Source organism: Hypanus sabinus, unplaced genomic scaffold (assembly GCF_030144855.1).
Source record: "Hypanus sabinus isolate sHypSab1 unplaced genomic scaffold, sHypSab1.hap1 scaffold_716, whole genome shotgun sequence".
NCBI classification, from domain to species: Eukaryota; Metazoa; Chordata; class Chondrichthyes; order Myliobatiformes; family Dasyatidae; genus Hypanus; species Hypanus sabinus.
The window spans coordinates 73,682-98,660 of record NW_026781568.1 but is presented as its reverse complement, the minus strand read 5'-3'; the positions used below and the strand labels follow the sequence as shown (position 1 = coordinate 98,660).

The 24,979-nt window shown below is 45.3% G+C and overlaps 1 pseudogene; it reads left to right on the top strand.

Moving 5' to 3' along the window:
* Positions 1 to 5,645: 5,645 nt before the first annotated feature.
* LOC132389952 (zinc finger protein 850-like) lies at positions 5,646 to 21,293 on the top strand (annotated as a pseudogene).
* The last annotated feature ends 3,686 nt before the right edge of the window (positions 21,294 to 24,979 follow it).

The window sequence follows — 24,979 nt, the reverse complement described above, 5'->3', positions numbered from 1 at the left end:
TACGTAACAATTGCAACAACCCAGCTGTCTGAGGCACAGTCCTTTAAAATTGGTGAAAATGACACAAAACGTTGAAAAGAGCGGGGAAGAAGGAGTTTAACCAACTTCGTCCAGAGCCCTGAAGAACGTCAAAACCACATTGAGCTCACCGTCTTGTTCAGCCCGGAGAAAATCATGCAGGAGATTCATGCAGGTGTGTAAGATGATGAGAGGCATTGGTCGTGTGGATAGCCAGAGGCTTTTTCCCAGGGCTGAAACGGCTAACACGAGGGGGGATAGGTTTAAGCTGCTTGGAAGTACCTACAGAGGAGATGCCAGAGCTAAGTTTTTTAAACAAAGAGTGGTGTGTGTGCGTGTGGAATGCACTGCCAGCGCCGGTGGTAGAGGCGGATACAATAGGGTATTTTAAGAGACTCTTAGAGAGGTAAATGGAACTCAGGAAAATAGCTGTCTATGCGGTAGGGAAATTCTAGACAGTTACCAGAGTAATTTACATGGTCGGCACAGCTGTAATATGCTGTAGAATTCTATGATTCTATGAAATTCAACGGAAATCTCCTATCCCACTGTGTGTGACTAGTTGAAACCTATCATCTCAGGGAGAGTGATAGGGGAATGGCACGGATAGGTTTTGATGTACTGATATGGAACAGAAACATGGGCAGGGGTAAGATAGGCCGAGTGGCCTTTCTAGCGTACATTGTGAGTGTGGTAAAGTCAGTAACTACCTGAGACAGTGGAGTGAATACAGAACTGATTTATCTTTCACGGATCCACAATATTAAACACCAGTCTAGTTCAAGGCTAACATCAGCAGAACAGAAACCTCCAATGCTCAGTGACCAGGGTTCAGTCCTGGGTGCGATGAGCAGTCGCAGGAACTGCAGAATCTGACAGTAACAGTCCCTCATGAACCTGCAGCTGCCTTCTGTCACCGTGATGGTTAAACATTTAACACGGAGCTGATTTGAACTTCCTCCCTGATGTGAAGTTGTTGGCGTTGCAGCAGCCGGGATGATTGAGTAAAACTCTTTGCTCACTCCGGACAGAAATGTGGCTTCTATTTATTGTGAACTCACCGGAGCATGACAAGGTGGGTTAACTGAATGAGTCTCTTCACACACACGGAGCAGGTGAACGGCCGCTTCCCAGTGCGAAGCTGCTGGTGTATCTGCGATGGCCGACTGAATCCCTTCCAAAATGAGAGCCAGTGAATGACATGAACAGGTACAAACAAGCTGGATGAACTCAGCAGGTCGGGCAGCATCCGTTGAAACGAGCAGTTCGGGCCGAGACCTTTCGTCAGTGAATGACGTCACACTGCTATCAAGTCATGGCAATGTATCAAATCAGATCACGGACATGGACACGTGTTCGGGCTCTCCTTGCAGTGAGTGGGGCGCTGTCTTCCCCAACATCTCTGCCTCCACATTCAAGGATCGGTGGCATTCAAGTACTGGCGAACTGACAGATACAGCGGAACTAACGTGCTGTTGTGTTTGAGATTCCCATACACAAATCCTTTGACTTCTCTACACTGTTTACAAAGCACGTCATTGGGTGAAGGACATTTCAACTCAGATAATTTTAGTCTCCATGGTGTCTTCTGATAAAAAAAAACTCTGTCACAGCTCAAAACAATTTGGAGGAACAAGATTTCATCTTCTAACTGGCTACAGTTCCGGCATCAGGAACAATATCAAACTCTCCGCTTCCCTCTGTATCAAAATGGATCATTCCTCCCCTTCATCAATCTGTGACTTTGCTCAGGTTGTCTATCTCCTTCACATTCTTAGAAGGATGAGAAGGGATCTGATTGGAACAGATAAAATTATTTACGGATTGGACACACTGGAGGCAGGAAACATGTTCCCAATGTTGGGGGAGTCCGGAACCAAAGGCCACAGTTTAAGAACAAGGGGTAGGCCATTTAGAATGGAGTTCAGGAAATTTTCACCCACAGGGATGAGGATCTATGGAATACTCTGCTGCAGAAGGCAGTGAAGGCCAATTCCCTGGATGTCTTCAAGAAAGAGTTAAATAGAGCTTTTAAAGATAGCGGAGTCAAGGGATACGGGGATAAGGTATGAACGGGGTACTGATTGTGGATAATCAGCCATGGTCACATTGACTGGCGGTGCAGGCTCGAAGGGCCGAATGGCCTACTCCGGCACCTATTGTGTATTGTCATGCACCACACACCTACTGATATCACATTTTATTTATACGGCTGCGACTAGGGACTTTCTGATTATTATGTCCCCCCGGCATCTGTCGGTGGTAAATTGATCACCGGTCACCTGATCCCAGTTACCGTAGATCGTAATGCGAGATTGAAGCCTTTTCTATTTATTTGCATTCCTCAGAAATGACAACAGTTCAGTTAAGTTTCCTCCTGAGGTTCCAAAGCAGACGCTCAGTCTGTCTAATATTTCCACACAATTAAAATGGGGAATTCGTTTTTTTCTTATCACGTAAAGCTACTGTGAAAATCTTGCCTGCCGTACCATCCACACAGATCAATATATTACGACAATACATTGAGCTGATATACGACAAAACAATAACTGTAACAAAGCATCATGGCTGCAGAGAAAGTGCAGTGTAGATAGACATCTGGTGCAGGGTCACGTCGAGTTACATTGTGAGGTTAAGTCCATTTTATCGGACTGAAGACCATTCATTTGGATTATAACCACAGGCAGGAAGCCGACATTGAGCCTGGTGGTACAGGCTTTAAGGCTTTTGTATCTCTTCCCCGATGGGGGAGCGGGTTTGCAGCAAGAATGTCCAGGTTGTGAGGATCATTGAGTACATGGCCTGCTTTTCCGAGGCAGGGGAAGTGTCGGAAGAGTCCATGGATGGGAGGCTTGTTTCTCTGATGTTCTCTGCGCACCAAAGTTCTCTGCAGTTCCTTGCAGTCATGGGCAGAGCAGTAGCCATACGAAAGCGTGACGTATCGACAAGAAGCTCAGAGACCTCGGCCTTCACCCTGTCTTGTGCAGCTGGATCCTGGACTTCCTGTCAGATCGCGAGAGTGGGCTCCCTCACCTCTGTCTCTCTGACCCTCAGCACACATACCCCACAGGGGTGTCTCCTTGCCCCCTCCTTTACTCTCTGTATATCCATGACTTGTGTCGCCACCCACAGCTCCAATCAGTTTATTAAATATGTGAGGACACTGCACTGACTGGCCTAATCTCAAATAATAACGAGACAGCCCACCGAGAAGAAGTCATCATCCCGACACAGTGGTGTCAAGAAAACAATCTCTCCCTCATTGTGACAAAAACAAAGGAGCTGGTGGTGGATTACAGGAGGAATGGAAACAGGGACCAAATTCAACATTTCCAAGTCCGTTATTGCACATTTTAATATTGAATATGACAGAACGTATTGTATTTAAAATACGGATAATGACATATTTATAGATAATAGATTGTTACTGACAGAGAATCGTATCATTGTTTGTTCCGTGTGTTATCTGAATGTACTTGCCTGTGATGCTGCCACAAGTCAGTGATTCTCTGTACCTGTACCTTCCCGTACTTGTGCACCTGGCAATAAATTCAACAGGACCTGAGAAATCTCAGTGAGATTTGATTAGTGATGATAATCTCGGCAGCTCGGTAGGTGGAATGTATGAGACAATGAGTACACTGTTAAATGCAAAATCCTGAACTCTGTTGATGATCAGAGGGATCTCAGACTCCAAGTTCATCGCTCCCTGAAAGAGACTGCACAGATTGATCCGGTGGTTCAGAAGGCAAATGGCGTGGTTGTCATTAGTTGAAGCATTGAGTTCAAAAGTCGGGAAGTTGTGTTGCAGCCGTTACGAGCCTGCGGTCGTTCTGTGACTGTTTCTTTAAGAGCGCCGGCGTGAGGAGGCGGGACTATGTCGTCAGTCACAGGCTGACGGCGCTAACTGTGGATTAACCATGAGAGAGAGAGAGAGATCTGCAGACAGGCAGTCGGCCAGTCTAAAGAGAGAAGGAGAGACTGGAAAAGCTGATAGCTTCAGTTTGTTGCAGCTGTGGCTTGGAACTCTCCTATGCCCAGAAGAGTGGGTTGATCATTGGTGCACAGAACCACAACGAACGTGTATGGTTGTCCCTTGAGTTAACCCTTGCCTGGGTATGTTGTACGGTAACCCCTGGTAGACGGTATTCCTGTGACAGGTCACTTTCGCTGATAACTCGTATATGGACAGATTCAACGGATAAAATTTTCGACGACGGTTATGTCGAAGTAACGGCCTTTTCTCTACGTTTCACCGTGGAACACAAATATCTCTCTGCCATCATTTATTCCGGGGATTACTGAACTTTCCTACTTTACCATCTCAAGACTCTGAGCTTTGTTCCCTCAGGCTCGATAGTTTAGGAGTTATAGTTACACATATACACATAACACTGTTACCTTTCCTTTATTTCGTTGTTACTATAAGTAGATACTAATAAAGAGAGTGGTTTTAACATCAAAACCAGACTCCAGTGTGAACTCTATTGCTGCTGGTTCGTCTCTAAAACGTAACAGTTCGTAACACAGTTTTAAGACCACATCTGAAGTATTTCATACAGTTCTGGTCGCCCCCATTCTCACAAGGATGTCGGGGCTTTGGAGAGGGCGCAGAATCGGGTTACCAGGATATTGCCTGGATTAGAGGGCATGAGCTGTAACGAGAGGTTGCACAAACTTGTGTTGTTTACTCCAGAGCGGCGCAGACTGGGGTGAGACTGGATGGACATTTATAAGATTACGAGAGGAATAAATAGAGTGGACAGACGATATATTTTTCCTGGGGGTGATATGTCTAATACATTTAGGGTGAGAGGAGATGTGAGTGGCAAGTTTGCTTCTTTCCAAAGAGTAATGGACAGCTGGAGTCACTGCCCCGGGAAGGGGGGGGGGGGAGAGGGAGGGAGGGGGAGAGGGAGGGAGGGGGAGAGGGAGAGGGAGAGGGAGAGGGAGAGGGAGAGGGAGAGGGAGAGGGAGAGGGAGAGGGAGAGGGAGAGGAGAGGGAGAGGGAGAGGGAGAGGGAGAGAGAGAGAGAGAGAGAGAGAGAGAGAGAGAGCGCGCGAGGAGGTCACGTGATCCGATTTGCCCCTCCCATTTAACCACAGATGAGCTGCAACTCTGCGTCGCTTCCGAGGCCCCGCCCTCGGGATGATGCGCCTATATCTTTGCACATGCTCACAGTCTCCAGGTGGGTTGCGTTCTGCGGATTTGAGATCACTGTCTCGGGGCAGAAGAATCGGTGAGTATTGAGACCGATCCCGGGCGGGGAGATCCAATGCTGGCCTTGAGCCCCGAAATGAGGGCCTATTACTCATTTAGTACCCAGTTATCTGGGCTCTTCAGAAATGTATCGGCTTCACGGAATCTGCATTAAGCGATCCAAACCAGGAGCCCAGGCTGTCTATTTCCGCAGAACTGAAAGGGGAGTCCCGCCAACAGGTCACGTGAGGCTGTGTGCCGCAGATCTGCCCCTCCCCCCGCTTTGTGACGCACGATCACGTGGTGTGTTGCGAACAAGGTTTACAAGAATAATCTCAGGAATGATCGGCTTTATGTATGAGGAGCATTTGATGGTTGTGGACCTGTGCTCAATGGAGTTCAGAGGGACGGTGGGGTTGGTGGAGGGATGTATGGTTAAGTAAACCTACCGAATGCTGGAAAGCCTGGATACAGTGGACATGGAGAGGATAGCACAGGCTCAGAATAAAGACACTTCCCTTTAAAATTGAGGTGAGAAAATTTCTTCAGCCAAAGGATGTCTGATCTGTGGAATTTGTTGCCGCAGAGGGTGGTTGAGGCTGCCATTTGGTTATGTTTATGACAGAGATTAATATATTGATGATTGCTAAGTAGCTTCAGGGTTACAGGAGGAAGGCAGGAATATGGTGTTGGAATGAAAATCAGCCATGGTTGAATGTTGGGCAAACCAGATTGATCGAATCAACTAATTTTGTTCCTGTGTCTTGTGTCTTACCATGACTGAATGATGGCTCCTTCTTCTCCCATATCTTTTTGTGACGTGTGAGTGACAATAAAAGATTGTTCACTGAGATCATTATATTCAACATTTAAATTTCAATGAGTTTTGCTCTTAGTCGCATTAAGCAGAAATGTTTGGTTCTCCTTACTATTGTCAATGTGCTTCATTATTTTTCATGTTAAAGTCAGACCAGCGGTGAGAGATTTATTGGAATAAAAACCCCAACTGGAAGCAAACCACGACTGAAGATGAGGGAACATCAACAAGTGAACCAGCCCGAGGATTGAGAGCATCAACTGAAGAGAATCCATCTGACTCGGAGATTCCAGTGATTCAGTCAGGAGAAAGTTTGGTGAGTCTCATTTACTCAAACACTGGTCCTTTAGACATTACATACCTGTACAAAGGATGGTGAGAAATAGTTGGAGGGAGACTGAATGTGCCCAGCAGAACCAGTTATGCCTCTGTCAGACCCAGTTGCAATCACTCCAGGTCTGGTAATGTGCTTCCAGCAGCCCAGCCCTTTAAAACCACTCCCATTCTGTGGAAGTCGAATCTGGAAAAAGTCACTCAAAGACCATATAAATACAAACTCTTTACTTCAAGCACCTGGGACTTACTCAGTTAGTCGTTCAAACAGGAACAGTCTGTGACTGTTCCCGCCCAATCCACTAACTGACTAACAATTCCCCTTACACCACAGGTATATCTGTCCAGATACCCACCACACAAGGCAGGTTGGAACCAAAGTTATTTACTATATTACAGACCCTTAAGATAAATTACAAAATAGTCATAATGGCTTACACACACAGGACAGACTGAAGCTGTCCTATCTCTACGCATGAGGGCACAATTCAGATAAACATCCAGAAACCCTAGCTAGCTACCCTCAAGAAGAAATATGGCTCAGCATGGCTTGGTACATTGGCTGATCATCAGCAATTTCTTTCAGAGGAACAGGCGGCTATTGTTTAAGGAAGTGTTAACCCTTTTACATAGTTCACCACTCCCTCCTTTTGATCATTACATGATCAAGCAGTAATTTTTTCACAGAGAAAGCAACCGTGTACAACATTGACTTATCAATGGATAAAAACAGTGCACAACAGTAAATATAACAATGATGTGCACAACTATTAAGCCATAATGCAATATCATGCCTCACATATTACCAAACAGGCCTTCAAATACTAACATTTCGACCCTTCGGTGAACCTGTGTAAATCCTGCCCTACTTTCTTGATGCTATCAATCTCCCTGGCAGTGTGCTCGGAAAGGGATGTAATGTTGGTAGACTCATCAGGGATATAGGTGCAGCATTCTATGTCACTAATAGCACAGGTTCCCTCTTTCTAAGTGAGGATAAAATCTAAAGCCATATGATTCTGTATGACTGTTTGCTGGATTGCAATCATTTCAGTGGATATTTCTGTTACTTGGGTCTCTGTTTCTGTCAGAGCTTCTGCAGTATTGTGGCCGGCTCCTCAAGTGCTGTAGCCAAATTGATTATCTTTGGTGGATTCCTGGCTACTCCACAGGAGAGAAAAGTGATCATCCAAAATCACTCAGTCTCAGTTATTCCTCTCCGCTGCTAGGCCCCTGCAAGTATGGTCAGGATGCATGTTTCCCAGTCTAGGAAGTTGTGTTTGGTGGGAGCCTGAGATACCATCCCTCAAAACACTGACAGCCACAATCATCTCTGACTGGACCACAGTTCCTCATCTCTCTTCCCCTGGCGTAATTTGTGAAAGCCCAGGCTGAGAGTTCCTCACTCTGGCTGAGAGGGATTACTGACATTGGAATCATAGTTTTACTATGCTGCAGAATTTCGGCACAAACCCAGCAGGCCCCTAGTACTACCTGTTAGGCATCGGTGTGACAGTGACACAGAAATGTGTTAAAATGGGGACCCTGGATGCTGGGGTGATCCCTCTCAAAGACATAAACACGAACACCAGTGTTACATACCTGTAACAATTTAATTGAACCAGCAGCTATAGACCAGACATGGAGTCTGGTTTTGATATTAACACCACTATCTTTATTTGTATCTACTTATACTATAACAACTTAATCAAAACAATCAAAAGGGACCTTTGGGTTCAAATCCATACATCCCTCAAGGTTGCTGCACAGGTTGATATGGTGGTTAAGAAGACCTATGGTATGCTAGGCTTCATTAACAGGGGATTGAGTTCAAGAGTAGAGAGGTCATGTTGCAACTCTACAAATCTCTGGTGAGACTGCACTTTAAGAGTATTATGTTCAGTTCTGGTCACCTCATTATAGGAAGGAGGTGGACGCTATGGAGAGGGTGCAGAGGAGATTTACCAGGATGTTGCCTGGTTGGAGAACAAGTCATATGAATCAAGGTTAGCAGAGCTGGGACTTTTCACTTTGGAGAGTAGAAGAATGAGAGGGGACTTGATAGAGGTCTACAAGATTATGAGAAGCATAGACAGGGTGGATAGTCAGTCTCTGTTTCCCAGGGCAGCAATAGCAAACACCAGAGGGCATATGTACAAAATTAAGGAAGGGAAGTCTAGGGGAGACATCAGTGGTAAGTTTTTTTTACACAGAGGTTTGTGGGTGCCTGGAATGACTTGCCAGGGATGGTGTTGGAGGCTATAACATTAGGGCTATTTAAGAGCCTCTTGGACAGGCACATGGATGAAAGAAAAATAGAGGGTTATATGGTAGTGTGGATTTAGTACATTTTTTTTAAGGGTTATATGGATCGGCACAACATGAAGGGCTGAAGGGGCTGTACTGTGCTGTAGTGTTCTATGGTTAACAGTGTTATGTGTATACATATGTGTAAATATAACTCCCAAACCATTGAGCTCAGGGAATACCAAGCTTAGAGTCTGAAGATGGTAAAGTATGAAAGTTCAGCTCATCCCCCGAATAAATGATGAAAGAGAGATATTTGTAATCCAAGGTGAATGTCGAGAGTAGGCAATTGCTTCCAATTCCACAAGTTCCACGGTGGTAAAACAGGATAACAGTCGCCGAAGATCTTATCCGTCTTCGTTCCAAATCCACATTTGAATTATCACCAAAACTAGCTGATAACAGGGGTACCGTCTTCAAAGGGAACTACCACCCAGGCAAGGGTTAACACACAGGTAGATTCCACAAGGTACTCTCAATCCCGATCCAACACACAAAGTATTACCGACAGTGATTTCCACAGAATACCTTTCTCACAAGTGGTCACCAGATAACGCACCCAAATCCAATTAAGGGTTAACAAAAGTAGTAGCCACGGGATACTCCATCAAAATCCCCATATGGATTATAGGAATTATCACCAACAGTGATTTGTCACGGGGTACCCTGTACAAGTGAGTTACCACCCCCAGGCAAGGGTTGGCACAAGTGGTCTTCACAGGACACTGCCAAACATAAAGATCCACTCCAGTGGATCAAACCAAGTGACAATCACACATTCAGTATTGTTCTGTGGGCACAGGAGAGTTCAAACAGCGAACTTCGGCCACTAGGTCCTTTGTTTCCAACCTTCCATCCTCTTTCTTTCTCTCCGTCTGACTGTCTGTCTCTGACTGTCCTTGCTTAAATAAAGCAAACTCCGAGCTAGGTAAACACAAGCTGTGAGCAAGTGTAAACACGCTGCAGAGTCAAATAATTCCACCCCTCCCTCTCTCTCAGTAAGAATCAAACAGCAGCTGAGAAAGCTGGCGGATGACATCACTCAGGCACTCTCTCTTAAAATGACAGTCCATGGCAAGAAACCTCGAGGTTCGACACACCACTATCAACCAATACATTTTCCTTTATTCCGAGAGAGCCCTTCTACTCAGTTCCTTCAGTAACACGTTTGTAGTCTGTTCGATATATCCACCGAGATTGCCCCTTCAGTCTCAGAGCCGTGGAGTGGTCAGTAACACCTAATATGCTCCTCTCCACCAAGTTCTGAGTTTCCCTCAATCCCAGTTCTTGGTCAGGTCAAAATTCCCAGGTTCTTGGGTGGGATAGTCACTCCTCTCTGCGTGGTAGTTCTCTTCCTTGTAAGCCAATCGTACCTGTGAATGTAATGCTTGGAAAAGTTTGTTTAGTTGGCATATGCATTTCCCCATCTCTTCCCCTAGGGTATGCATATCCAATTTACCTGGTAGACTTTCTGAGAACAATGGTGCACAAGGTCTTGGTCCACAGGGTGTCCTCATGGGCCGTCCATAAATGATTTCAGTTGGTGACAACACTGATTTCCCCTGTGGGGTGACCCTCATGTGGAATAGGTCTAACAGTAGGACCTTCAACCAAGTGAGTCCAGTCTCCGCTGTTAGTTTGGCCAATTTACTCTTCAGAGCGCCATTGACACTTTACAATAAGCCAGCGGCCCGTGGGTGGTGTACAGAGTGGAATTGTTGCTTGATAGCTCGTTTGTTACACACCCCTTCGCTTGCTTTCGCCACGAAGTGTGGGCGATTGTCAGAGCTCAGCATCTCTGGCAGGCCGTACCTGGGAATTATATCCCAAAATAATACCTTCACAACAGTCATAACAGTATTATTGGTAGTTGGAATAGCTTCAATCCATCTATTAAATACTTCTGTAATAACTAAGCAGTATCTATAGCAATGTATTCTAGGCAATTCAGTAACATCAACTTGGCACTGCATGCACGTTTTGGCCCATTCACTGCCCTTGCGGAGTCCGTGCCAAACAAACCTGTCAAAATGGTCAAGGGAGTCGTACCCGGTGTGCAGGGTGCAGGTTAGCAACCATTCCCTCCTTTTCCAGGTGTGTACATAATTGACCAATATAGGTAAAAACTGTGTAGGAACACAAACCTGTCCCACTGTGGTGTTCCAAAAACCTGGGTCGGGGTCTTTCTGGCACCCCATCTGGGACCACAGCTTGCACTCCTCCTCACAGGTGTCCCCCTGAGAAGTACGTAACTCTCGCATGTCTGGCAAACTTGTTCTGCCTGAGTCATGGAGGATTGCTTGATGGGAACCCGAGGAGACTACAACTATCGAGGATTGTGCAGCACTTTTCGCTGTGTAATCTGCTAAAGCATTGGGTTTAGTGACCTGTTTGGACATGCGGGTGTGGGCCGCACATTAATAATGGCCAGAACTCAAGGTAGCTGTGGAGCAGTGAGTAAGTTGTTTACAAAGGTGGCATTACTAATGGGGTGGCCAGAGCAAGTCAGGAATCCCCATGTTCCCAGAGAGCCCGGTAGTCATGTACAACTCCAAATGCATAACGGGAGTCCGTGTAATTGTTCTCACTTTTGTCTGTTGCTCGGATACAGGCACAAGTCAGAGCAAACAGCTCAGGCTTCTGGACGAGACAGCTGTTTCAAAAGAATCCCGCTCAAATACTTCACTGTCAGTTACTATCGCATCACCAGAATATTGTTTCCCTGCTGGATCCACAAAAGGGCTTCCATTCTCATAAAACATTGCCTCGGGCTTGAGGGGATATAGCAGAATGGATGGGAATCTCTGTCCTCTTTTCATGGTGATCCAGATGGGGGGCAGTTTTAGAAATTAACAAGCAAGGCCAATTTCATGGCCTGAAATTGCGCAAAGATGGGGTACAGCCTCTTGGGTTCAGTCAATATTAAAAGAGTGTCTTACCAGATGTCCTGTCTTCACCTGAGTCCTTCCAGTATCAGAGTTGGCATGCGGCCAAGTCTGGCCAGCCTCCCTAGGTGCTGGAGGCTTGTTGCATCAGGGTGTAGGCAAGGAACCCTAGGCTCTTTGGCTTGAACCCAAGGCAAACCCTCACGGTGTATGGGGAACCACCTGTCCTGTTTGTCACCAAAGGAAATCCGGAACTTCGGCCAGTAGTACAATGTTCTCTCTTCCTTTATCCACTCTGTGACTGGGAACTTTGTCCCTAGAGGGGTGCATAATACTGGCTTTTCTCAATCCCCCTGGAATTCCACCTGCAGTGGCTGTGTATGTGAATACGTGCGTTCCGTGCCTTCGAACCCAGACAGAGTGATTGTAGTGTTTGATAGCTGGAATCCATTTTCCGATATTACTTCCTGATTGAGAGTGGCTGTGGTTGCCGGCATATCAATCATAAACGGAATTGGAATTCCAGCAACTTGCAATGTTCCGTTGGGCTCTTCCTGAGGGATGGTACTCACGGCAGGAAGCATCCTAGCTTGTTAATTTGAAAACGGGTTGTTGTCCCCACCTGTCTCTTGGTAGGTTTTTCTTCCCATTTCTGATCCCCAGATATCGCCCTCTTGTGTCCTTCTTCCCACTGAACATCTACACCGTTAATATTAGTTCCCTTCAGGGTAGATTGGGATTTGAAAGTCAGGTCCCAACAATATGTTAAAGCTCGTCACATTCGATTTTGGTCATTGTCAGGCCATCCATGTTATTTGTTTTAATCATGTTGGCTAACTTAGTTGGTAAGTATTGGAGCAGTAGGGAGTTAAACTGGGGGGACAGATTCCCGCCTTTAAAGGCTTGGTCAGATGTTGTTCAGTCCTCAGATGGAATCAGCAATCAAATGGCTGAGCATGGTGCGATGAATGTGCTGAGCTGTGTATATCATAAAGCAAGAAGCATCGTAGGAAAGCCAGATGAGCTCAGGGCAGGGAATTATGATATTGTAGCCATGATTGGGACTTTGTTGCACCCAATAGTCTGAGGGATTTAGAGGAACAAGTTTTTAGAGAGATTGCAGACCATGCCAAGAAACAAAGGTTGATGCAGTAAGTGATTTTAACTTTCCATATATTGACTAGGACTCCCATAATATAAAAGGACTAGATGGGGTAAAGTTTGTCAAATGTGCCCTTAATCAGTGCATAGGATTCCCAACGTAGAAGTGTGCAATAAGCTGTTAGGAAATGATCCAGGGCTGATGACAGAAATTAGTGATCGTAATGCCATGAGATTCAATAGCAAATATGGAAAAAGAGAGGTCTGGACCATGGATTGATGTTCTAAATTGGAGAAAGGTCAATTTTGATGGTATCAGAAAGGATCTGATAAGTGTGGTTTGTGACTGGCTGTTTTCTGGCAAAGGAGTACTTGGTAAGTGTGAGGCCTTCAGAAGTGAAATTTTGAGTGTGTTGAGTTTGTATGTGTCTGTCAAAATAAACGTTGAAAGGTAACTGATGCAGGGAACCTTGGTTTTCAAGAGATATTGAGGCCCCGGATATTTTATTCTTCTGAATGCCTCAGACTGTTGGGTGCTACCAAGACTCATTAATGACTACAAATCATAAATCCATGCGAGCTCATCTGACTTTTTTTTTAGTCATCTTCTGTTGGTTTCTAAAAGCTTCCCAATAGTTTTTGCTCTTGGTTGTTTGCTCTCTCTTTGGTTTTTCTGTTGCTTTGGCTTCTCATTTTAACCATGGTTGTGTTCTCCTGCCTTTCCTATGCTTCCACTTCATTGGGCTGCATCGATCACTCAGCTGCCGAATTGCTCCCAGAAACTCCAGCCATTGCTGCTCTGTTGTCACTGCTACCTTTCCCCTTACAAGTTTGGCCAGCTTCTCTGTCATAGAAACATGGAGAAGTTCAGTAGAGAAACAGGCTATTTGGCCCACCTAGTCAATGCCGAGAACACATTTAAGCTGTCTAATTCAACTACCTGCACTGGGACAATCACCCTTCATGCCCCTACCATCCAAGTACCTATCAAACTTCTCTTATTGTTGAAACCGGGCTTATATTCACCACTTTTGCTGGCATCTCATTCCCCACTCTCACGACCATTTCATTAGAGAGCTTTCCCAAATGGTACCGTTAAATTTTCACCTTCCCCACTTACCCATGACCTCTCGTTGTCATCCTACCCAACCTCAGCGGAAAAAGCTGTTTGCATTTACCCTATCTATACCCTCATAATTCTAACAGATCCTCAAAGCAAACTTACTTTCTAATGCTCAGAGCCTTTTTTAGGTTTATAAAGTGATGAAGGGCATTGATCGTGTGGATAGTCAGAGGTTTTTCCCCCAGGGTTGAAATGGCTAACACGAGAGGGCATAGTTTTAAGGTGCTTGGAAATAGCTACCGAGGGGATGGCAAGGGTAAGTTTTTTACCTGGAAAATAGTGGGTACGTGTAATCCACTGCCAGCAGCGGTGGTCGAGGCAGATACAATAGGGTGTTTTAACAGCCTCTTAGATAGGCACATGGAGCTTAGAAAAATAGAGGGCTATTTGCTAGGGAAATTCTAGGCAGTTTCTAGAGTAAGTTACGTGGTTGGCACAATGTTGTAGGCTGAATGGCCTGGAATATGATGTAGATTTCAATGCTCAATGTTCTATGTTGAACAGTGAAATAACATCTCTTCTTTAATCTGTACAGTGTCCATGATTTTAATGTGGCTTTTTCACACTCCAATAGAACCTTTGTCTATCTCCTGAGTAAATAGAGATGAAAACATATTTAAGATCTCCCCCATCTGCTTTGGTTCCATACGTGGATTGCCATTCTGGTCTTACAGTGAACCAACTTTGTGCCTTACAATCCTTTTGCTCTTAATCTATCCCTGGAGTCCTTGATGATTAATCTTTTCTGCAAGGGCAACCTCATGTCTTCTCTTAGCCATCCTGATTTACCTCTTATGTGTTCTCTTGTATTTTTTACACTTCAAAAGAACCTGCCTGCCGATCCCTGTTATGCAACTCCATTTTGTGCTTCACCAGTGTCTCAATATATCTTGAAATCCAAGGTTCCCTGCAGTTTCTATCTTTACCTTTTATTCTGACAAACACATACCAACTTTGTACTTTCAAAATTACACTTTGAAGGCCTCCCACTGACCAAGCACACCTTTGCCATAAAGCAGCCTGTCCCAGTCCACAGTTGCCAGATCCTAGTGTCTTAATTCCAGGTGTTGATCCATTCCCTGAACACATCCACCTTTCCTATCATGCACCTTGCATTGAGATATACAGGGCTCAGCATATTCACTGCATCATGCTCAATGTTTTTCATTCCTGACTTTGTCTGAGTTCTGAACAACACCTGTCTTCAAAACCCCTCCACTATCTGTTCTGTTATTCAGGCATCCATTCCCCCTGCAAATTTAGTTTAACCCCACTTACCCCCACCCCCCAACATGCAGCTGTATCATCCCTTTGTTTTGATAGTGTTTTGATCACTCCCAGATCAATAAAAAGGAGGTGCATACAGGCAGATAGGAACAAATGGGCTACTTATGAGATACAGGAAATTCAAGTGAACACTGATGAAAGAAGGCATGGATTCTGCAGATATGTTAAGTGCAAAAAATTGCAAGGGAAAAAATTAATCCTTTGCAAGATCAGAATGGTAATCCATATGAGGAGACAAAATAGATTGGGGAGATTTTTTCTGCATTCGTATTTACTCAGGAGATTGACACAGAGTCTGTAGATGTGAGGCAAAGTAGCATCAGCTTCATGGACACTGTACAGATTACAGAGGTAATCTTGTTGCCGTATGAAGGAAAATTACCAGGAATATATCCCCAGTGCCTGACAAATTGTTCCCTCGGACCCTGTGGAAGACAAGTGCAGAAGTTGTAGGGGCCCAAGCACAGATATTTAAATCATCCTTAGTGACAGGTGAGGTACTGGAAGATTGGAGGACAGCCAATGTTGTTCTGCTGTTCAAGAAAGGCTCTAAAAATAAACTAAGAAATTGTACCTTGGTAAGCTTGACATCAGCAGGGGGAAAGTTATTCTAACATATGTGCAGGAACTGGAAATAAGTATTTGGATCGATGTGGACTGATTAAGGATGGATAGCATAGCTTTGTGCATGGTAGGTCATGTCTAACCAATCTTATAGAGTCTCGAGGAAGTTATCAGGGAAGTGGATGAAGGCAAGGCAGTGGATGTTGTCTACATGGACTTCGGCAAGGCACTTGACAAAGTCTTATATGGGAGGTTGGTCAAGAAGGTTCAGTCACTCAACATTCAAGATGAGATAGTAAATCGGATGAGACACTGTCTTTGGGAGAAGCCAGAGTATGGTAGCAGATGGTTACCTCTCTGACTGGAACCCTTTGACCAGTGGTGTGTCATAGGGATCAGTGCTGGATCTGATGTTGTTTGTCATCTATATCAGTAATCTGGATTACTGTGGTTAACTGCATCAGTAAATTTGTTGATGACAACAAGATTGGGGTGTAGTGGACAGCAAGGAAGATGATCATGGCTTATAGTGCGACCTGGACCAGCTGGAAAAATGGTTTGCGAAATGGAAAATGAAATTCAATGCAGACAAGAGTGAGGTGTTGTATTTGACTGGTTGGGCACTGAGGAGTGTTGTAGAAGAAAGGGACCTGGGAATACAAGTCCGTAATTCACTGAAAGTGGTGCCACAGTTAGATAGAGATGGAAAGAAAGATTTCGGCCCATCGGCCTTCATGAACCAAAGCACTATCAACAGTAGGTAGATGTTATGTTGACTTGTAGAAGGTATTGGTGAGGCCTAATTTGGAATATTTTGTGCAGTGTTGGTCACCTACCTACATGAAAGTTGTAAAAGAGGTTCTGAGAGTTCAGAGAAAATTCACAAGGATGTTGCCAGGTCTGGGTGACTTTGGTAACAAGGAAAGATTGAACAGGATAGGATTTTATTCCTTGGAATGTAGAAGATTGAGGGGAGATTTGATTGTGATAGAGGGGCATAGATAGACTAAATGCAAGCTGGCTTTTACCACGGAGATGGTGTGCGACTACAACCAGAAGCCATGGGTTAAGGGTGAAAGGTGAAATGTTAAGGGGAAATGTGAGGGGAAACTTCTTCACACAGATGGTTATCTGGGTGTGGAATGAGCAGCCAACACAAGTGGAGAATTCGAGCTGAATTTAAGGAGGTTTGTGTAGGTACCTGAATGGTAGGGTTGTGGGAGTGGGCAGTTTAAATAGTTTAGCACAAACTAGATTGTCCAAAGGGCCTGTTTCTGTGTTGGTACTTTTCTGCAAGGGCCTGAAATAATTCAAAGATTCACTCTGTGTCCATTGAACAGCTGTGTGGACCAACTATTCATCTCAGCAGGAAATTTTTATAAGGCATTAAAACTGTGGCACTTTAAGTTAATAATACATATGGGAAAATTCCAGCTGCCCATTAAGAAAGACTATTTGTGTGAGAATGTTTCAGTTACTGTGTGGCCAGGCACCCATGCAGCTCAGCAGGAACAGGGAATAATACCAATGGAGAGAGCCAAACTGAGCCAGGTCACAGATTTGAGATGGCAGAAATGCCCCATTCCTATAGAAACAAGAAGAGCATCAGGGAATTGATGGTTATTCCAGATACCAGCACTGTGCCCAGTTAGAAGTTGATTTCTCTGTCCAACTTGGGTGGAACCTCACTATAACAGTGTGATGCTGGATCAAACCTTGGCAACTCAAGTAATCTCATCTGAAGTGTTGTCCTACTCCCGTTGATGCATTTTGTAAATCTTTTTACAGGTTAAAAACGAGAAGGAATTTGTCTCCCAGAAGCTCAAACATGGCACACCAGTTTTGCTGTCTCTGTCTAGATATTTAAGAGGTGAAGCAAGGGATTCAATCAACCTTCCTATCTGATCAGACTACGGGGCAGGATTCACTCAGTCATTTGACCAACTGGCACCTCCATTATTTTACACAGGGGAGAGCCCATTCTTCTGCTCAGGCTGTGGGAATGGATTCAGTCAGTCATCTCAACTGAAGGTACATCAGTAAGTTCACATTGGGCAAGGTCATTCACCTGTTCTGTGTGTAAAAAAAATATTTAGTCTGTCATCCCACCTGTGGACCCACCAGTCAGAAGCTGGTCATCTGCTAAATTTCTGGGGAAGGATTCACTCGGTCATCTGACCTAATGGCTCACCAGTCAGTTCACACAAGGGAGAAGCCATTCACCTGCTCAGACTGCGGTAAGGGATTTACTCGGTCATCTGACCTAAAGGTACATCAGCGAGTTCACACTGGGGAGAAGCCATTCACCTGCTCAGTCTGTGGGAAGGGATTCACTCGGTCATCCTACCTGCAGAATCATAAGCAAGTTCACACTGGGGAGAAGCCATTCATCTGCCTAGAATGCGGGAAGAAATTCACTTTGTCATCCAGCCTGCGGAGTCATCAGCGAGTTCACACTGGGGAGAAGCCATTCATCTGCTTAGAATGTGGGAAGAAATTCATTTCGTCATCCAGCCTGCTGAGTCATCAGCGAGTTCACACTGGAGAGAAACCGTTCACCTGCTCAGAATGTGGGAAGGGATTCACTCATTCATCCAGCCTACAGAGACACCAGCAATCTCACACTGGAGAGAAGTCGTTCACCTGCTCAGTCTGTGGGAAGGAATTCACTCAGTTATCCAACCTGCAGAGTCATCAGCGAGTTCACACTGGAGAGAAGCCATTCACCTGCTCAGAATGCGGGAAGGGATTCACTTTCTCATCGACACTTAAGGTACACCAGCGAGTTCACTCCAGGGAGAAACCGTTCACCTGCTCAGACTGTGGGAAGAGATTCACTTTCTCATCTAACCTGAAGGTACATCAGGTGGTTCACACTGGGGAGTGGCCGTTCACCTGTTCAGTCTGTGGGAAGGGATTCATTAACTCAACTGAACTGATAGTTCATCAGCGAGTTCACACTGGAGAGAGGCCATTCACCTGCTCAGACTGTGGGAAGGGATTCATTAAGTCAGCTGAACTGAAGGTTCATCAGCGAGTTCACACTGGGGAGAGGCCGTTTACCTGCTCAGACTGTGGGAAGGGATTCACTTCCTCATCTAACCTGATGACACACCAGCGAGTTCACACCGGGGAGCGGCCGTTCACTTGCTCGAACTGTGGGATGAGATTCGCACGGTTATTCACCCTACAGTGTCACCAGCGAGTTCACACTGGGGAGAAGCCATTCACCTGCTCAGACTGTGGGAAGAGATTCACTCAGTCATCTGACCTAAAGGCTCACCAGCGATTTCACACCAAGGAGTGTCCATTCACCTGCTCGGACTGTGGGAAGGGATTCACTTTGGAATCGACTCTAGTGAAACACCAGCGAGTTCACACTGGGGAGAAGCCGTTCACCTGCTCAGACTGTGGTAAGGGATTCACTATGTCATCTCACCTACTGATTCACCAGCGAGTTCACACTGGGGAGAAGCCGTTCACCTGCTCAGACTGTGGGAAGGGATTCACTATGTCATCTCACCTACTGATACACCAGCGAGTTCACACTGGGGAGAAGCCGTTCATCTGCTCAGACTGTGGGAAGGGATTCACTTGCTCATCCCAACTGAAGGTACATCAGCGAGTTCACACTGGGGAGAAGCCATTCACCTGCTCAGAATGTGGGAAGGGATTCAGTCGGTCATCCAGCCTACAGAGTCATCAGCGAGTTCACACTGGGGAGAAGCCATTCACCTGCTCAGAATGTGGGAAGAGATTCACTCGGTCATCCCACCTACTGAAACATCAGCGAGTTCACACTAGGGAGAAGCCGTTCACCTGCTCAGACTGTGGGCAGGGATTCACACTGTCATCCCACCTACTGAGACATCAGCGAGTTCACACTGGGGAGAAGTCGTTCACCTGCTTAGACTGCGGGAAGGGTTTCACTCGGATATCCAACCTGCAGAGTCATCAGCGAGTTCACACTGGGGTGAAGCCATTCACCTGCTCAGAATGTGGGAAGGCATTCACTCGGTCATCGCACCTACTGAGACATCAGCGAGTTCACACTAGGGAGAAGCCATTCATCTGCTCAGAATGAGGGAAGAGATTCACTGATTCATCCACCCTACAGAGACACCAGAAAGTTCACACTGGGAAGAAGCCATTCACCTGCTCAGTCTGTGGGAAGGGATTCACTCAGTCCTCCACCCTACAGAAACACCAGTCAGTTCACACATTCTGAGCTATTCACCTGCTCAGAATGTTGGAAAGGATTCATTCAGTCATCCCAACTACTGGCACACCAGTCAGTTCTCATTGTTATTAATCCCTTGCTTTTGCTTGCTGAGGACATTCATTTTAAGAGAGAGAGTGATTAAGAAGGCAAATCAGTCTGGCTTGCAGCTTGTTTACATCACTCACAGCTTGTTTAGTTTTAACCGAGGAATCAGACACTCAGAGTCAGACGGAGATAAAGGAGGGAAAATGGAAGGATCGAAACCAGGGAACTAGTGGCCAAGAGTCACTGTTTAGAGCTTTCCTATGCCCACAAGTGTGGGTTAAGTATTGATTCACCATGCATCGAATGTGTGGTTGTCACCTTGTTTGATCCATAGGTGTGGATCAGATTTAAGGTATCCTGTGAAGACTACTTTTGTGTTAACGCTTGGCGGGGTGTGGTGTGATAATACACTTGAAGATGATACCCCTTGTGACAAGTCACTTTCGGTGATAATTCGTATGTGGATTTGGAACGATGAAGCATAAAATCTACAGCAACTGTTCTCTCATTTTACTACAATGGAACCTTTGGAATTCGACGTAATTGCCTTCTCTCGACATTTACCCTGGATTACAAATATCTCTCTCTCGTTACCTATTCCGTGGATGAACTGAACTTCCATACTTTACCATCTCAAGACTCTCAAGCCTTGTTTGGGAGTTATATTTTGTTACGCCCCAACCTCTGAGGGGCCGAAGGGTACAACGTAGCCCCCTCCTTTTTGAGAATCGCAAGATCGCTATGAATTCAGGTCAGGAGACCCAGGAAATGAGAGAAAGACACGCAGAATCCACATGGGGTTTTTAATGTCCCAGCCCCTCAGCGATACAAAGCCACGGGAAATGGTCATTGTCACTTGGAGATGGAATAGTGTATTGAGTTCCGTACTATTTAGTTGAAGCCCTCAGGGAATGAGCCGAGGGGGCTGGCTGAGAGATTGCATCATTCCAACCTGATTGACATCTGAGAACCTGTGAGTAACGATAAAAGAGGGTCTGGGGAACAACCCCTTTAGACGCACCAGGGAAACGATAGAAATCCCGTCTGTCCATCCTTGCCCGGATGACGAGTTTTCCACGGAACGGCTTAGCTAAAGGACCGACTACAAAAACAGAACTCTCGAAGGATTGACATCATAAAAAGGAAAGCCGGCAAGTTTAAAACATCTCTCTCTCTTGACTCCAACAAAAGGCTGCAGCCTGCACAAACTTGAGTGACTTTTATATTTCCATCGGACAATACATTATCTCCTAGACAACGATAGAATTTTTTCTTATTGATTATTATTATACCCGCGCTTTTAGAATTAGTATTGACGACGTATATTATCTGTATGTTTGCATTGAAATTATTTTTGTGTATATTTTTCAATAAATACTGTTAAAAATGGTACCATCAGACTTCAACGGACCTCTCTATCTTTGCTGGTAAGTAACCCAGTTATGGGGTACGTAACAACTTGGGGTTCTCGTCTTGAGATTTGACATCAAATTGGGAGGCCAGTGAATCGGGAAAAGGAGTCCAAACTTGCATCTGGTACACGGGTAGCCAGACGGGAAACCAGCAAAGATGGATGTGGATGAATTTATAGAAAACCCGACTCTGGAACCGCTAGAGGCGGCCACCAAATTGGCCTTGATAAATATGGCGAAGGGGCTAAATCTCGCAGAGGTGAGGTTGTCAATGAAAAAGCCAGAGGTGCGAATGGCCATAACTCAGTATTGTATTGTGAAGAATGTGTTTACAGTTGAGGTATTGGAAAATATCCCTGAAAAGGTACCAGCTAGTGGGACGGCTCAATTATAGTTTGAGAAATTAAGGTTGGAATATGAAATTAAATTAAAGCAGCTGGAAGCAGCTGAGAAGGAGAAAGGCAGAGCTGAGAAGGAGAAAGAAAGAGCCGACAAACAAAGGGAGCATGCGCTCCAGCTAAAGGAGTTAGAGGTGAAACGGGAGCATGAGCTCCAGCTAAAGGGGTTAGAGGTGAAAAAAGAGCAGGACAGAGCTGAGAAGCAAAGAGAGCATGAAATTCAGTTAAAACAGCTGGAGGCAGCTAAAAAGGAAAAGGAGAGAGCCGAGAAGGAGAGAGAGAATGAGGAGGCAGAGAAAGAGGCAAAATGACTTGCATATGGAAAAGTTAAGGCAAGAGCGAAGAGCTCAAGGGTCAGACCGAGAGGAGCGGTTTAATGTTAGTCGGGAGTTGAGGTTAGTACCTTCATTCGAGGAAAGGGATGTTGAAAGTTATTTCTTGCTTTTTGAAAAGGTGGCAGTGTATCAGAATTGGCCCAAAGAGCAGTGGGTGGCGTTGTTACAAAGTGTGTTAAAAGGGAAAGCACAACGGGCATATGTGGCGTTGTCTATGGAGGAGGACGAGGCGGAGAATTATGACTAAGTAAAAGCGGCCATTCTCCGTACTTACGAATTGGTACCTGAAGCGTATAGACAAAAGTTCAGAAATATAAAGGAAGGGTGGAATCAGATGTATACCGAGTTTACCTATGAGAAGGGTGTGCTCTTGGATTGTTGGTGTACAGCAGAAATAGTGGAAGAGGATTTTTGGCGTCTCGGGGAGGTAATTCTGATTGAAGAATTTAAAAGTGGTTTTTCGGAGGATATCCGGATGTATTTGAATGAGAAGCCTATTACGTCCATCTCCAAATTTGCTAGGTTCGCAGACGAATATGCCCTAACCCACAAGACAAAGTTTACCTCGAATAAAAGTTCCCAGAGAGATCGTGGGAACGATAGAGAAAGCCCGCTGGCTGAGGCAGAGGTCCCGCCGGCAGTTACTGGTAAGATTGGGGAGGAGAGGCAAGACAGCCAGAGATTTCCAGGCTTGACCTATTTTAATTATGGAAAGGGGGGACATATTGCATCTAGCTGCTTTGCTCCGAGGAAGGAGATAGGAAAGGGGAAAGCAGCAGTCCCTATTGGATGTGCCGTGATAATCAGTAAATCGACAAGAGAGCCCTGGGTAGACAGAGTACGAGAAGGGTCTGAGACTTGTATGTCAAATGGAACCGGGTCTGTGAGAGAGGGACACCCACCAGTTCCCGTGCGAATCTGGAGAGAGACGGGGGCTGAACTGTCATTGATTAGCCATAAGGTACTGGATTTTGGTCGCAAGATGGGAATGGTAGCTGTGAAAGGAATAGGAAAAGGGAAGGAAGTGGTGCCCTTGCATAGGTTCATTATGAATTGTGAGCTAGTCTCTGGACCAGTTGAAATGGGTGTGCGATCAGAATTCCCGAGAACTGACGCGGACGCCCTTCTGGGTAATGATTTCGCCGATGGTAGGGTTTGGTCAGCAATGAAGCTGACGAGACAGCCGGTGGAGGCCCCGCCCCAGATTCCAAGATCTATCCCGCATACGCGATCAGTCGCAGCATGTCGAGAAAGGCAGCTGAGAACGAGAGCACTTTAAATCCAGCCAGTATCGAGTTGGCCGAGACGTTATTCCCAACCCTGTACCACGAGGGTTTAGAGGGTGGTAAAACTAAGAGTAGTAAAGTGAAAGAGAGTAAGAGAGAGGAGGTAGACCTGCCCTTAGCGAGGAGAAAAGTTCTAGAGGCACGAAATAAAGATGAGAAACAGACAGAGCTGTTAAAATGTCTAGGGTTGGACATGGATGATCTGTCTGGTTTGGCAGAACTGTTTGAAGAAGTGGAAAATTCTAACGGTGTTCCGGATGATGAAATGAGGGCAGTCCTAGATGAAAAGGGTACCCTTACCTTGAAGGAGTCTGCTGAGTTGGCAGATGAGGTTGTTTCAACCCATGGGGTTGAGTTTATTCCGGAAGGGAATTGCCCAGAGAGTAGCTGGGAGGAACAGGGGAATTTAGAATTTGGACCGGGTACGCATATTGAAAGCCTGGAAGAGGCAAATGTCTCGTTTCTGTGTGTCCAAGATGTGGATGCACGTGGTACTGAACCTAGTAATGGAGATCAGATAAAGTCTGAGGTATTTGATTCAGTTGAAAAGGAATGCAGTTCTTGTGGGTCAGATGGGCTTAGTTCAGTGAATAAAGGGTTAACCTTGATAATAGTGGGAAGTGAGAGTTCCCAGGTGTTTGTGCTCGAAGGTGTGTTTCAAGTTAATGAGGAGATCAAAGCTGGTGAGTTGAATATTATTATTGAAGGTAAAGGGAAATGTGTAGTTCCCATATTGAATGAAGAGAATTTAAAGGCTGTACTGATAACAGAAGCAGCAACCAAGCTACAGAGACAATGGCTTGGTACCACAAAGCCTGTGAATCAATTACAGGTTGAGTTGGAAGGTAAAGGAGCCCCACACGCTATTGTTATTCCAGAGTGTGGTGTGAAAAGGCAGAAATTGAAATGTTGTTTGAACAAAGAGTTTAAACTGAAAACTAATAGCCTGAAGGGTCCTGAAGAGGAAACTAGCAACTTGCGTAAAATTAAGGCATTGGGTGGAAATTCGGAAGATGGTCTAAGTTTGGAACACATTGTTGATAAAATAACTCCTATGAAAGGAGCGGGCGAAAGCCTATTTCACCAGGGTGCCCAAGATCACCACGAGGAAATTAACCGGAGAAGAGGCGAGGGTTAATGGGGACACCATTTTTAAATAGCAGAAGCCGGTTTTAAGGGATTTCGCCAAAGTATGTGAATAATAAAGACAACCCCCATGGAAGCTTGACTGTTAATTTTGATAGTAACATAAAGATTAGTATTTTGCATGAACTTTTGTAGTACACACATAAGCTAAGATCACAACTCTTTAGTTTTGTTTGCTGAAGGAAATAAATAAAAATAGGTGGTGTAACGTTCTCCTTCGGGTGTAACGGAACGCCGAATTCAACGTCGAGATAAACCACAGTCAATGAAACCAGTTTGCAGTAAGATTAACCATTTACTGTTCACTCTTCATATTAACATATGGTGAAAAAGCGTTGCTCTCACTGTGATTTCTAATGCCTGCAAAACAACTTCTGCTCAGGTGTGCCTCGTGGTGAGCCCCCACCCTCGCGTTAATTTCAAACCGGTACTTTCCCACAAGAAGCGGCGAAACCGGATGTGACGTCAGCGCATGCCGATATATTTTACATGCAATGAATA